Source organism: Megalops cyprinoides, chromosome 2 (assembly GCF_013368585.1).
Source record: "Megalops cyprinoides isolate fMegCyp1 chromosome 2, fMegCyp1.pri, whole genome shotgun sequence".
Classification (NCBI taxonomy): domain Eukaryota; kingdom Metazoa; phylum Chordata; class Actinopteri; order Elopiformes; family Megalopidae; genus Megalops; species Megalops cyprinoides.
In genome coordinates this window covers 46,748,097-46,762,557 of record NC_050584.1, presented here as the reverse complement: position 1 = coordinate 46,762,557, position 14,461 = coordinate 46,748,097, and the positions used below count along the sequence as shown (strand labels likewise).

The following is a 14,461-nucleotide window of genomic DNA, read 5'->3' as shown; positions in this document are numbered from 1 at the left end:
GTCTGCTCCATTACTGAAGCTCCCACAGAGTGGAAGAGTGGAGTCCGTCAGTTTTGCGCAGCCATACTGGAATTCCACGCCCCCGCTGAAGCACGGTGTCCTTAATGGGGTGGGGAACGGTGGGTGCAAATGAGGTAGGGGTGACATTTATCACACCGGGAAATCCTGGAGAGGGAGCTCTTTTGCATCAGACAAGGCTTGATTTATTAATGGTGTGCAAACACGCTGCACAGGAAATGAATCCCCCTCCACTTCCTGCTAACCTGACTGTCTTATGTCTCAAAGCATCACAGTCTACATGATTTTTACCAGAAAAAAAACACTTTTCCGCCATTTTGTGCAGGTGTGAGCCTGGAATGTCACTGCTATGAATGAGGCTATATGACAGTCCAACTGCGCACTCCCATTGGCTGTTTTCAATAGAGTGACCCTAACCCTAAACCTAGCCCTAGCCCTAACCCTAACCCTAACCCTAACACTAACCCTAACCCTCACCTTCACACCAATCACTGTAGGAAAAGAGTGGAGCGTTTCATCTCTGTCTCACACGCCGTTTCTGGGGTTTTGATGAATAAAATCCATGCAGAAGATAATTTTCAACAGGCTAAAATGCTGCAGTGTATTGCAGCACACTATGAAGTTTATTACATCAGCATCTGCAAATATTGTAGTAGAGCAGAGCAACTGGCTCAGCTGTGATCACATCTAAAGGCAGATACGGATAACACAGACCACTGCAGATCTTCGACCGGAATGTGCTTCCTCGTTCACAGCCCTGGCGGATGTCTGACCTGCCATGCAGTATTCATGTGCCAACGTGCAGAGATCCAGGTTTTGCGGAAAGACCTCAGAGGGACCCGACCTTCTCACTGATTCTGGGCCGTCCAGGCCACATGCAGAAGCCTTTCCCGGTCACCAGCAACAAACAATTTGTCCTTGTGCATCTGTTTGCTTTCTTTATCTATTTCCCCCTTCTGAAAGGTTTCTTATGCACACTGCCCTTCAGGGTCCTTGGTTTGGGGATGGCACATTTCGTCAGCCACAGCTCCCTTTGTTTTTCATATGAAAATGTAAAGTTTCACAAACAAATAAGAACATGTCCAGCTTTGAACAGTAAGCCATAAAACTTCAAAACAGGATAAACCTACACTGCACCAATCACTCCCTGTTACATTACATTATTGTCATTTAGCAGATGTTCTTATCAAGAGTGACTTACATAGATTACAGTTTTTACATATCATCCATTTATACAACTGGAAATTTACTGCAGCAAGTCTGGGTTAAGTACCTTGCCTAAGGGTACAGGAGAAGTGCCCCCGCGGGGAATCAAACCAGCAACCTTTTGGTTATACCCCTGCTCTTTAAAAAAATGCCACAATGTACCCACCACTGTCTACCAACACAAAACAAACATGTTGAAAACACTTTGAATTCAAAATATGGAATACTCTTAGAAATCCCATAACAGATGAATAATAAATATATAATTAAAAACTGGACAAAACAGTGCAAAACCACATGCAATACCTTATGGAACAGAGCTGTATATACTCATACACTATGATATAGTACCTTTGTCATGGCACTAGCTATTCAATTACTAATTACTTCAAAAATACTTGATCTGGCGAATTAGTAATAGCAAGATGTGAAAAATGCAGGGGAAACTCCATTCTCTTTGAAAAGTACTCTTTGCTGCTGTGGGAGTTTCAACCTCATTCAATACTGCTCTAATACTCTGTGTCACTGGGACATAGAAACAGGGTAATTAAGTCAGCAACCGTTTGGTTCATGTAATATAGCTAAGGCATTGACACTAAACTGAGGTCACACAACAGTAATGCAGAAATTGTATTTCACACACACAAGACAGAATAAGGCCATCAGGCAATCATTAAAAAACGCACAACAAAGTATATTCAATTTATCAAGCAAAGTTTTGGATAATTTCCTTAATACTCAATTAATCATTTTAAATTCTCTGTGTCCTTGCTATGTGTAGTTCATTACTTTCACCCACATGGTACTATATTTGCATTTGTATTTAACTTGTCTGTCTGTCTGTCTACATAAAAGGGCAACAATAGCTATATTTTATCACTACAGGCTGAGGCTGAATCAAAGGGGTGGGATTTGCACTAATATTCATGTGGTGTAGCACTATATAATTTTCTTGCAGTCTGGATGTACATTATGGATTTTAAAAATGTGTTGCATACCTGAAAACTCTGTTCATGCTTACATAACCAAATGAAAGATTTCATGCATTTGAACAGGCTTCAGATTAATATGGATTGAAGTAATAAATATTAACTTACTCAGTTAATTTGATTTAGCTATTTAAAAAAAAAAAGCTTGCATAAAATTGTACATCATAATATGACATGCCTGCTCACACTTCAGGCTGAGAACTTCTAGCAGGTCCCCCACTGCGTGATCAAGCCCAAATGAAAATATCACATTATTCTTTGCGGAGTTAAAGTCCAATTACATAAAGTAGGTCCTGTAGTGCCCAGTGAATTAACACCAGCTGCAATGTCTCACACCAATTAGCCTCTAACAGAAAAGAGTCCTGGTCACCACGGTTTCGTCCTTTCCAGATCCTGACTTTACACTATGAAATGACCTATGTGAGCTACGATTTTAACTAATCGCCACTTACTGTTTTTCATGAAACAGGAACAGTGTGCAATATATAGCCCTCAGATGTGAAAGTTTTGTCCATTGTAGAGGCCTGACGAAGCAGGCTTGTCAAGAACTTATCTCTTTGGCCCACTGTCTGTGTTCAAAGTTTATGTGTGAAAATTCAAATGAAATCAATATGTGTGAAGGCAAAAAGAAAACACATGAAAATTTCCTCCACACCTCAGAGCATAGCATGGGGTGGGGGTGGGGAAACAGGATGCTGCTGCATTTTAGGAACAGGGAGAAGAGGCAGGGGAATTAAAAGTAGGTTATGCTTTTATGCTGAACAATTTTGGGAAGACAATTTCTCTCATTAAGCATGTAAGCTCTGAGACCAGGTAAAATGTCCAGACCAGACATGCCTAAATAACATTTTTGTTTTCAGCAATTCAGCATGGCAGGAGCTTGTCTGACTTGCGTGTTTGGGTTTCTTGTGTGCTACATTTCCTCTGATAAATTACAACCAAACAGTGTTATCCAGCCTTAACACAAGCAATAAATCCCACTGTTGCTTGTCTGGCTGCATCGGTAACAGCCTCAGGTTTCATCTGGAAATTTGCAAATACAAGAAATGTGCTTCTGGAAAAAGGATCCTCAGAAATACTGACGGCATGAAATAAATTGTTTGTGGCTTATGGGTTGGGTTGCCTCTGAATGAATGTTGTGCAGTGAAGGGAGTGGGCATGCCGGGATTCAAGCTCAGCAAACCGCACTATGGAGCAAAGTGGGGCGGACAAAAAGCAGGTCTCAATGGAGATGCGGTCCACTAATGCATGACCAGGGCAGGAGTACTCTCACAGGAAAAGCACGCCACCAGAGAGCAAGCCATTGTGCCTGGCAGAACTGAAAACAATCTGCTCCTTCCAACAGGGCACTCATACAGATGTGGTACAGTAAAATGCGCTCATCTTCCATCATTAGGACTGCTGTATGCCTCTAACAACTGTGGAGAGGCACACCTCTTACTGACTGGTGCTGTGCAGGGATCCCCCTCCAGGGTTCTTCACATCGTTTTATCTTCACAGCAGTTTGTTAGGGCCACAGTTACTTTAAAAGACTACTGAGAGTTTCACAGTGTTATTGGGTTGGTGTACAATTATCATGATAGAGTGCTTGGTGGCTTTTCCTACTCTAGTGTGGTAGGGGGGAATTGGGGTAGCAATTTGACGGTCTCAGAGCACTATTCCAGTAAAGACCTGGAGGCTCCCAGCATTAGACTGATACAAAAATACATGGATGATATCGTTGCCTTTATTTGCCAATATTTAATCCTATCTCACAAAACACCTATCCAAAAATGTGGCAGTTCAAAATGATTCTGACCAATCAGTGAGAGCATCACACAATCCGTCCCCAGGGACAGTTCCACAGAAAGATGAACTTCGCTCTTTGGATCAATTTGCTGTTTTTTTTCCAAGTAAGGATTAAGACATCAACCACAATCAAGGTGGAATCAATCCGCTTGTCAGGGGATAAACTGTTCTGTGTTATACACCAGGGGCCTGACCCAACCTGTAGGTATACAGCCCTGCACCTTGGTGACACAGTGGGATTGGCATGAGCTCTTTGGATTCACTCAGAGCCATGCTGTCATGACAGTGAAGGAGGTGTGTGGCACCGGTGTCCTTATCTCTAAAAGTCCACCCTGCGTTTTGATCTCAGTAACTCTTCAGCTGATTGCTAGGATCAATGCAATTCAGCCCCACAGTAAGGTCCTATCCACTTCTTGCTAGACACAAGTAATCAATCTATCTAACACTGCAGTAGGACACAGAGATCAAAACTGCTAATGTAATACAGCTTCTGGACACCAAGACCAACAGACACTTAAAATATCATGCAGAAACCAAACTGCTTTTACAGTATAAGATGGATCAGCTTTGGGACACATCTTTTTCAGTGATTGTTAAACTTTTCACAAATTACTGATAGCTTTATTCCACATATTACCATTTATTATGTATTATATAATATACTATCACAAGAGGAGAGAAGGAGTGGAGGGTTCCTCTCCAGTTCTGTCTCAGCAATACAAACCATCATGACATCAAATACTTAAGTCTTATTTTGAGTTGAGTCTATATTAAATATCTTTGTTATGTGTCAATCTGTGTGTCTTCAATTGACTGATAAAAATGAAAACAATGCAATGAAAAAACCCACTCGGTTAACGGCCTCTCCTTTCCCTTGAAGCGCAATCAAAATGTCACAACAAGCAGACCTTTTTCTGTCTCATGGGCTTCTGTGGGAAAAATAGTTTTTATGACTTATTCTTCACCGGATCTGTCTTGTGCATGAATACTGCTTAATGTGCTTTGAACATTGTGTACAAAAAAAGACTGCTTTTCTTTCACATCACATAGATGGAGGGTGAAGCAATAACCACTGGAACCAGATGGGAATGCCACACCTTTCCAAACTTAATATATTTAAATTAACTTAATATTCACCTCATATTCATTGAAGATTTCAGGCCAGTGTACCTCTGACAGAAACTCAAAATGGACCAGTAATTGGAATAAAAAACCCTGAACAGAATTGAATTATTTGGTAATCTCGCTGCACCTTTCACTGCTTGTAGACAATACTAATTGGTTTAAAGGCCATTTCTATATTGAAAAAAACAAAGTATAACAAAGAACAGAGTTCTTGGGACCAGGACAGAAACATCTGTTCTATTTCCTGATACTGCAGTCTTTCTTAATATTAAGGGCACAACATTAAAAAATAAGAACTCTGAACATTTGATTATTTGTTTATTTATGCAAGGCATATGTGATACCCTCAGCTAAGGCGTACACATTGGATTCTTGATGCTTCTTCCATTTGCACTCATTGTGTACGGAAGTAAAAAGCAACAGTCATATGTAACAGCATGGAGGGATGGGAATTTGCGGGGGCTGATCGGGGTCACTGCGGTCACCGCTGTGGGAGGGGGGCACACCTCTGCCCTGTCCACTCACATCAGTGCAGTGGAGAGCAGCCGGAGCTCTGGGTGCCAGTGTCACAGCAGGCCGCAGGGTGTCCCCAGGCACTGGGACAGCAAGATGAGGAAGACCGTCTCACGCCGCCCCCAGAGACACAGGGAGGGAGGGGGAGGGAAACCGTTTCAAAACGAAAAGGGGGAAAGGAGAGCAAGTATGATTCCATCTCCACGAGATTCTGCTTCTGCAGCCAGTACTGGTGCTGACACTTTGATCCTGTCAACATTTGTTCTTCTCTTTGACTTAAAAATAAATCCAGGTGTTAATTTCTCCAGCGCAACCACAATTGACTCAGTTCATTTTGGCGATCGTAGAACTTGCCAGCTGTGGTTCTGAAGATGAAAACTGACAATTTCCTTTAACTGCGAGTTCAAAGTTAAGGATAAATGTTGACAGAATCCAGGGGTGAGTGCCTTTCTGACTCATTGGACACCACCACTGCTGTTTAGAGTATCCGCAGAGAGCTAATGATAGTGTGTGAACGGATCCGCCGCATGGAGTCCTGTGGCAGATTCCCACACCCGGCGAGGGACACGCATCGGGCTCTGTAATTAACACGTAGGCTTCTCCAGGGGACTGGAACAACTGCACCCGATCACATCAGCATCTTGCATCTCCGCTCATCCGCTTCCAAAGCGGTGCTAACGACCAACACTGTGAGGACAGGGAAAAAAGGTGGGGGTGTTGGGGGGGTGGGGGGGGGGGGGACTGGCATCGCATTATGGGCTGGAGTGCATTATTCTCGCCCTCTTTATTACGTGCCTGTCGGGTTGGGTTTCGCCGGTGAGTAAATGACAGCGAGCCTGTGAAAACCGAGACGAACCCTGAGTTTTTTCCTCCCCTAAGCCGCTCCATCAGAGGCCCTGTCCCTCCCAGCCAACACTTTGCTTGAAAATAGCGCCGATGTATGAACCTGACAGAAAAATGCGCCTGATAACTGTGACAGCTGTCTGTCCGGTCTCCATAGATACGTCAGCGTAATACCCTCGTTCAGACACGTCGCTGTGTTAAATCCAGCGAGGAGCGAGGCGCTGGGGATTAGCAGATCTGATGGCTAACGCAGCCAGACTCGGTCTTTCGGTCACCTGTTGCATTATCTCGGCACTCAGCGAATGTTTGCTTCAGTCTGTTCAGCTTCTGCGTGCTGTTTGAGGTTATTAAAACACTCCGGCCGGTAAACACAACTAAAACAGCGCGCGGCACGACTGTCCCGGGGGAAGGGCATGTGAGGACACTGGACGCTGTAGGAAGGGTGGAGGATTCCCGCAGCCCCACTGTGATCTTACCCCCGTGCGTTTCCCGGCCTCTGAGGGCGGGGCCAGGTGAACGGGTGTCGCCTAACTGGCCTTTTGCTCGCATTCTGAGCTCTCAGAGAACGGCATCCTCCATCACAGCAGAGACAGGCAAAGGCAGCGACACACGCAACAGATGATCCTTTTGGACTGTATCCTCCCCCACTCTTTATGAGGAATACCTTTCTATGTAAACCACTCCGGCAGGAACAATCAGCGCGGGTATCAAGGTGAAACGGATTTGCCGAAATGCCAACAACAAGCTACCTTCTCTGCACAGCGCTCACATGCCGTGAGAGAGAAAGCATATCTCCACGCTGTGAAAATGACAGAGAGCAGAGTACACAGAAGAGGCCTCGGCTTCGGAGGGCACCGCACGCTGGTTGTAAAGAAGGTCGTCAGACCCGGCTGTAACCCTCACAGTCGAGCCTTTGTGGCTCAGGATGATAGCAGCAGTACTGCTCTCTCGCCATCTGCCCCGGTGTGCCATTCTCAATGATCCCCTCGCTTAATTTCTCCTAATCAGATAGGGGTCATTATGAATCATCGGGATGGGGTAATGAAAGGCATCGAATGGCACTTATCAGTTTCTGCAAGTGAATCCTTGCCCCTGCACGACTGGTGCTGTACTGCGACAGGAGGCCCCAGAGAGGGAGTAACGCAGTGCACATTTGCACACGCTCTGACGGAGGGGGAGGAAGTGTGTTAGAACAAAGGTGCCAATTAATGCCACTCAGGACTTGGTATTCTTCTTCCTTGAGATTCTGGGTATCTACCCACTTGTAACCGGGCCTGAGATTACCAGGACTAAATTTACATTTAAATCACTACGGTCCTGAGCCAGGAGATAACAGGTTTTAGACACAATTGCCAATCCACTTATCCACCCACTCTCACTGGCTGCACAGTGCAGGAGGCAGCTCTACCCTGGTGCCGCACTGGGGAAATCTGCTATTCATACGCTTATCTGGTATTCGGAGACCTGTACACACAGACACACGGACACACAGGCCCGCCTCGGCTCACACAAGCTCCACAGCATACTCAGGTGTGCTGCAGTATTAAAGACTCATGGAAAAAAACATGCAGGCAAATGAGCATATTCTTACACACACACACGCACATGCGTGTACACACACACATGCACGCACATGCATGCACTCACATGTGTGCACACAGTCACATACTGTACACTTCCTGTTGCTGACGGTACCAAATGATCCCCGGCATTCATTAGAGGAAGAGATACATACGGCGGACCACCTTTTAAACTTTCCATGTGCATATTCAAGTAAGAATCATGTTTTGAAATGAGGCATCGCTCACCTAACATATGGAGTAGAGACAGTTACCCTGACCTCCCAGTCTTGATTTCTGCCTTTCAGCAGATGACTGCTCACTAATAGCTAATGGGTACTGATGACTCATCCACCATTACCACCAAATCTCATAATCTTTAGTCATTTCTTAATAAGGGCACAAGACCCTGACAGACGATCACTAATGTTCCTCTCTGTCTCTCCCTGTGTGAGAGAGAGTCAGCAAGAGAGTAATGGTACTGTAGCTACCACTTGTTACAATTGAACTTTGTACACACTTACTTTGGAAATAGATCAGATTCATCATTTCACACCTTTTTGCACCATTGTCCATACTCACTGTAGTGTGAGACTTACGTTAAGGTTGGTTCATACCCCTTCAGCACCCTTTTTAATATGTCTGAGTTTCTTAAGCTGCAGAGTCTGTACTATACAGTATATTACATACTGCTAAAGATGTGCAACACTGACCTGTGGAAGGTTGTAATGTCAAAAAACAACCTTCACTATGCTATGCAACCTTAAAGTAAATATAAGAGAGTTTGCTGCTCAAACCCATTAGAACATTAATGACAGCAATAGTGTCTCATTGTGGTTTGACATGAGTTTGCATTAGTTTGTGGACTGACAGATAACGACTTCAGTCTTCAGAACAGTGAAGTGGGAATTGGTGAAACTGAGCAGTTTTCTTCTGGTTACAGTAATGATCATTATCTGGGGTGAACACAGTATTACAGTGCACAAATCTGGCATCACACATTACATTGCATGCAGAACAATATCTCCGGTGGGCAGAATTAGATAAAATCACATTCTACCTGATCATTGTGTGGGGACAAAGCCTAGTTTTCATCACAACGACTATAGATGCACTGCTGTTTTACACTTCACACTTGCATTCTAAAGAATAATCCATAAAAAAGATTATACCTAATTACTACTGTTCCCCTTTCAGATAAAGATGATGAAATGAATCGTGGGTTGTGCAAAAGAAATGAAGCTAAATATCTGAGGTAACCAATAACATCTGTTATTGTGCTCCATGATGGAAGATGCTCACATCCTCTGCACAGCTCCGGGTCTGATGTTCCCTTCGCTGGCCTGTGAGATGATGCTCGTTTACTGTCACTGAAAAGCAGATGCTAATGGTCAAATTCTGAGAAATGGCCGGGCCTGGACGCAGCGATGTGACCTGATTTCTTCAGAGGGGATTCAGGGAAAGCAAAGAGTGAAAAGAAGAGACAGAGACAAATTACAGCCCGGTAATAAAGGAGACGGCACACATCTGGGGATCGAAATGACGTTCTCCCGCCAGGTGAGGCGGAGCCGGTGAAGCTGCGGCAGAGGCCCTCCGTGCTTTAGCTCCAGCTCAACTCTATTCTCTCCCTGAGCAGGGCTCCATTTGCAGGGAGGGAAGGTTGGAAATTTCCTTATCTCTCTTCTTTTTTATTCATGGTACTTGACCATCCATTACAATACCTGACAGAGATATTGCCCCCCCCCCCCCCCCCCCAAATAAATAGCCAAATAAACCATGTCTTTAATGCCATTCAGGCATTGAATAGGAGACACAACAATCTGGAGTGTTTGTTTTTGACTGCTTCATACAATATCTAACTGTGACCCTCACCGCTACACCACTGGATGGTAATTAAAGGTGAGTAATCACTTCACTCAAGGGGTACAAGGGGTTAATGTGATAAACTCATGTAAGCAGGTGACGGAGAGAGCATCTAGTAGCAATGCATTTGCAGTTGCATCAGCGTTTGTTAAAAAGGAAAGGATCAATACAAAATCATGTGTCACATGTCTGAGTAATGGACTGTTGGGGTTAACTTTTGAACTGAATTTGAATTTTTTTTTGATGTTATAAAAGTCTGAAAGTTTATTTTATTTAATTGCACATCTAGAAATTCTAATTTTCAGTTTGGTATGCAGAGCATTAGAAACATAGAAAATTTCAAAGCATATAATTATAACCTATTTCAAGTTTCAATAATGATTGAGGGTGAACCAAAACTGTATAAAGCCTGCATCAGCCTAATTATTTTATTTCCAAGCTTCCAAATTTTACTAATGGCAATGCTGTCTTGTACTGTCTTCTAGCACTATTTCAGACAGTGCACTTATCATTTATTAATCATTCACATAATTATCAGTTATTGCATTTAAATTACTATATAGATGAGCCTCTTCTGCGAAAAATTCATTTCCACATTTCGCCTAGGTATCTCTGCACATCATCACCCAGAACTGTTTTCAGACAAATTAATTAAACAGGTGGTTAACAGGCTGAAGATGTGTGCACTCTGGAGCCACTTGTAAAAATGCATGATTTTTATTTTCTCATTTGCCTGTTCACCTCTTTTGTATGAATTGTGCAATGGAGTGCCATCCTGTTTAGGTGCATTTTTAAGTGGACAGTTGAGGAATGGAGAGCTTTCAATGTAATTTTCCCTGTTAAATCACCAGAATGCGGCACTGGCTCAAACGCACAGAGGTACAGAGTTTTACAGTGTTGCACAGTTTCGGAATTGTTCTGAGCCTTACATTTCTAATTTCCAAAATAAATGTGATGTGTTTGAACAGTATGTAATATGTATATTGCGTACGTATAGGGACAAAACACAAAGTCTTGGATAGACCCAATCTAAAAAATTGCAGTAAGTAATGATACAATACTGTCACATTAATCTATACTGAAAAGAGAGCTTTAATGACTACATTTTTGTGAAATACATTCAGTAATCGACTTGTTGCTCGTGCACACACACACACACACACACACACACACACACACCCACGTGCACACACTTTAAGGCCCACAATGTAACATGGGAAATCTTTTATTGAGTAATGCTGGGGTGGGCTGCCAAAGGAGCATGCAGTAAGTAATGACCTCAGCTGCCACTACCCTGATGGGGATATACCTGTATATCTGTATTCCTTAAATCAGGGATAAATTGCTATTCTCACTCAAAAAGAAAAGTGCTGCTAAAAATGCATTTGGTCACAGTCAAAAGCTTTGCATAAGACCTTGTAACAACTGAAACCTCTGGATAGTGTAATAACTTTTTATAATACAATAAATGTTGCAACCATAATGTAATAAAACCAAATAAGGTAATTACCTTAATTTAACCTCAAAATGAATTGTCAAATTGTCAAAATACAACTACTCATAACGTAACTACTCATTATTGGATCACCTGTCTAGATCGATAGTCTGTTTTTACATTTACATTTACATTTATTCATTTGGCAGACACGTTCATCCAAAAGATTTACGATAAAAAAGATTTAACTGAAAATCCTGTAGACATACAAAAACTGAAGCAATCATATTATTATTAAAATAAGGTGCATTTATATTCTTACAGGATGAAGTGATGCATATCTGCTAACATGTAGAGCTCAACTGATTGTGTGATAATGTGGTTCTGCAAGAAGAACAAAAAGCCTCTTGGCAAGTTCATCACAACAAGGTTAATCGGGCATGGCATGTAGCTTTACATTCAGAAGTGTTCTGTATGCACCTGCAGCAACATTTTACATACTTTACATGAAGGTGTGATAATTTTACACGCCATCTCTCTGAAAAGACGGGATGGGACATGACATACACTCAGGAAGAAACAAGAATCTGTCTAAATTGACGGCAGATCAATATCTAAATCACCTTTCCTGTGGATAAGTGCTCTGTGACATCACAGAGGCTATCCCCCAAGAATACATAATGATCTCATCCTACCAGGAACAGATTAAGTGCCAGCAAGCCAACATCTTTCCCATCTGTCAATCTCACTGCCCCCAGCAGGGGAGCCGTGTTTATTGTTCGCATCCACCCACCTCTTTGTTTCTTAACATACTACACTACAGCTGCTACCAGCAAAAGTGCAGCTTCGTAAAGTCCAAAAATGGGTGGAGCTATTGTGACTTTCCAGTGAGTCACTGATTTGAATGAATCATAGTGTTTGTAATGGAGAGCAAAGTCTTCACGTGAGTCAGAGGCTAACAGCATTGGGACTGCATCCCTCCATAATATGGTTCATGAGGCCTAGCTCTCCCGTCACTAATCATATCCACGTCACCTCAGCAGAGTGTACCCATATGATACAGGAAACACAAACTCCAGCTCCCCACAATGCACTGTAACTGACAGTAAATACTCCCCACAATGTACAGCTCCAATATCACTCACCCAGCTCAATCTGACTTACACTGTAGACAAGAATTTACTTTACCTGTTCTCACATCAACAATTGATTCCAGAGATGTTTGCTTATGGGAGAAATGGCAACAACTACGGACCTGACTCACTCAGAAAATTCATGTGCCAAATTCTCAGCATCAGTAACTTTGTCTGCCATATGCTTCGATTGTAAGAGAAAGGTCATTTCGGTATGCCTGTTACAATATATTAACACAGGTATTATATCAACATTTATCAATATGAGTGCCTGAAATTAAATGTAAGAGATGAGGGATCTGTCGTACTTATTTCATCCAATTTTAAAAACCCCGTACTATACATGTTCTTCAATGTAATGCTTATCAAATACAGCCTTAAATATTATGAATACCCACATTGTCAAGGGAAATATGTTGCTGTAGAAAGCTCAGGATGAAAAAAAGTCTAATTAAACTATTTAATCTTAATCCTAAAAGGTTAGACACGACAGGTTATTTAGAGGGAAATGAGTCTAGACCAAATGCAGTCTGATGAGAAGAGTGCACTGGAAACTAATCAATTTGGATTCACTGGTCTCATATATATATTTAATTACAGATACGTTTGTCATAGAGGGCCTCTGAAAAGCAATTATTGCATATGAATAAAGAGACAAGATTAGGAATAATGATAAGAATAAGGATAAGGAATATTGATATCTTTTGTTGTCAAGAACTGCATTGCACATAAGTGTTGCCCATCTTGCCAGTATTTCTCCATGTTAATATGTTTCAGAGCTGTTGTCATGTCAGCATGGGGAGATGGGAGAGAGATACTGGTGTAAATAATAAGCCAGCAGGGTCTTGAGGGCGATGCTGTCAGTGGGCTGCAAAGCCCTTCACCTTAAAGCCAATACTCGCAGCCTCTGCAGCTGGCGGGTTCGCGCTTATGCCGGGAGGTCCCTTCTCATGAATAATGGGTCATGTAAAATTCCGTAAGAAGCCGAGGACCCTGTCTTTTTTTTTCCACTGTGGATAAATTAATATTTCATCCGTGGGCGTGAGCGTATGTGCATGTGAGTGTGTGAACACAAGCTCCCATGCAAGCGCCGATGAGGATCAGAGCTGGAGGAATCCGACTCCGCGCCCGCTTTTACAGTATTATTGGCCGTGAGGCAAGTCCCATAGATAGAGTGAGATTGTGTGAAAATGGCACGCGGGGTTGCCAGGTTCTGTGACTCACCCAGCCTGCGAAGCTGACTGCAGTCACATGAGTGGACAGATGCTTCGGTGAGAGACAGCATCATAAGCACGTCCCTTCGAGAGCAAAGCACGGACATGAGTCATGGAAACTGCGGGTGCTCTCAAGGATCACAAGATTTCAGCATCATTTTTTTGGGAATTTTTGATATTCCATTAGTTGCTAGGTGGAAGGAATCTACACACAAATATATTTGCTTGGCATCATGAATCACAGCTTCAACATCCCTGACTCATCTCTCACTTTTTGTGTCAGTTTTCCATATATTTACAGGTTTAGGACAACATACCATTCCTCATTAGTTGGGCTAATGTGTGCATATCGGTAGAGCCCGAATCCGAGACTACACCAACAGTGGGCTTGCCTGCTGGTGACCCCAGCACAGGGGTGAGGTGAAACAGAGCTCTTCTCTTTCCATATTAAAGAGAAACAATATAGAAACACATTGTTCAAAGGAGGACTATGCATGGGGAAAAAGAATTCCTCGCTCCACAGTTCACAAGCTGCAAGTCTTCAATGAGCAACACCCACGTCTCCTTCTCATCTTTGTGCATTTGAAATTTAGAGCTACTGTTGAAAAAAAAACAACCTGCAGAAACAGAGCTCTGGAGAAGAGCTATCAGCAATCCCCGATGTCGAGGTGATGGTGTGGTGCTTTTCCATTCATATTAAACTGAAACTCTCACGGCACATTTCTCAAAGTACCTGGACTGGAGAGACACCATAGTTCTGCTCTGATCTAACTGA

At 42.8% G+C, this 14,461-nt stretch overlaps 1 protein-coding gene across 4 annotated transcripts in view; it reads right to left on the bottom strand.

Moving 5' to 3' along the window:
- The window catches only part of LOC118796488 (voltage-dependent R-type calcium channel subunit alpha-1E), a 95,913-nt gene that overhangs the window by 64,718 nt on the left and 16,734 nt on the right, over positions 1 to 14,461 (bottom strand). The window lies entirely within an intron of this gene.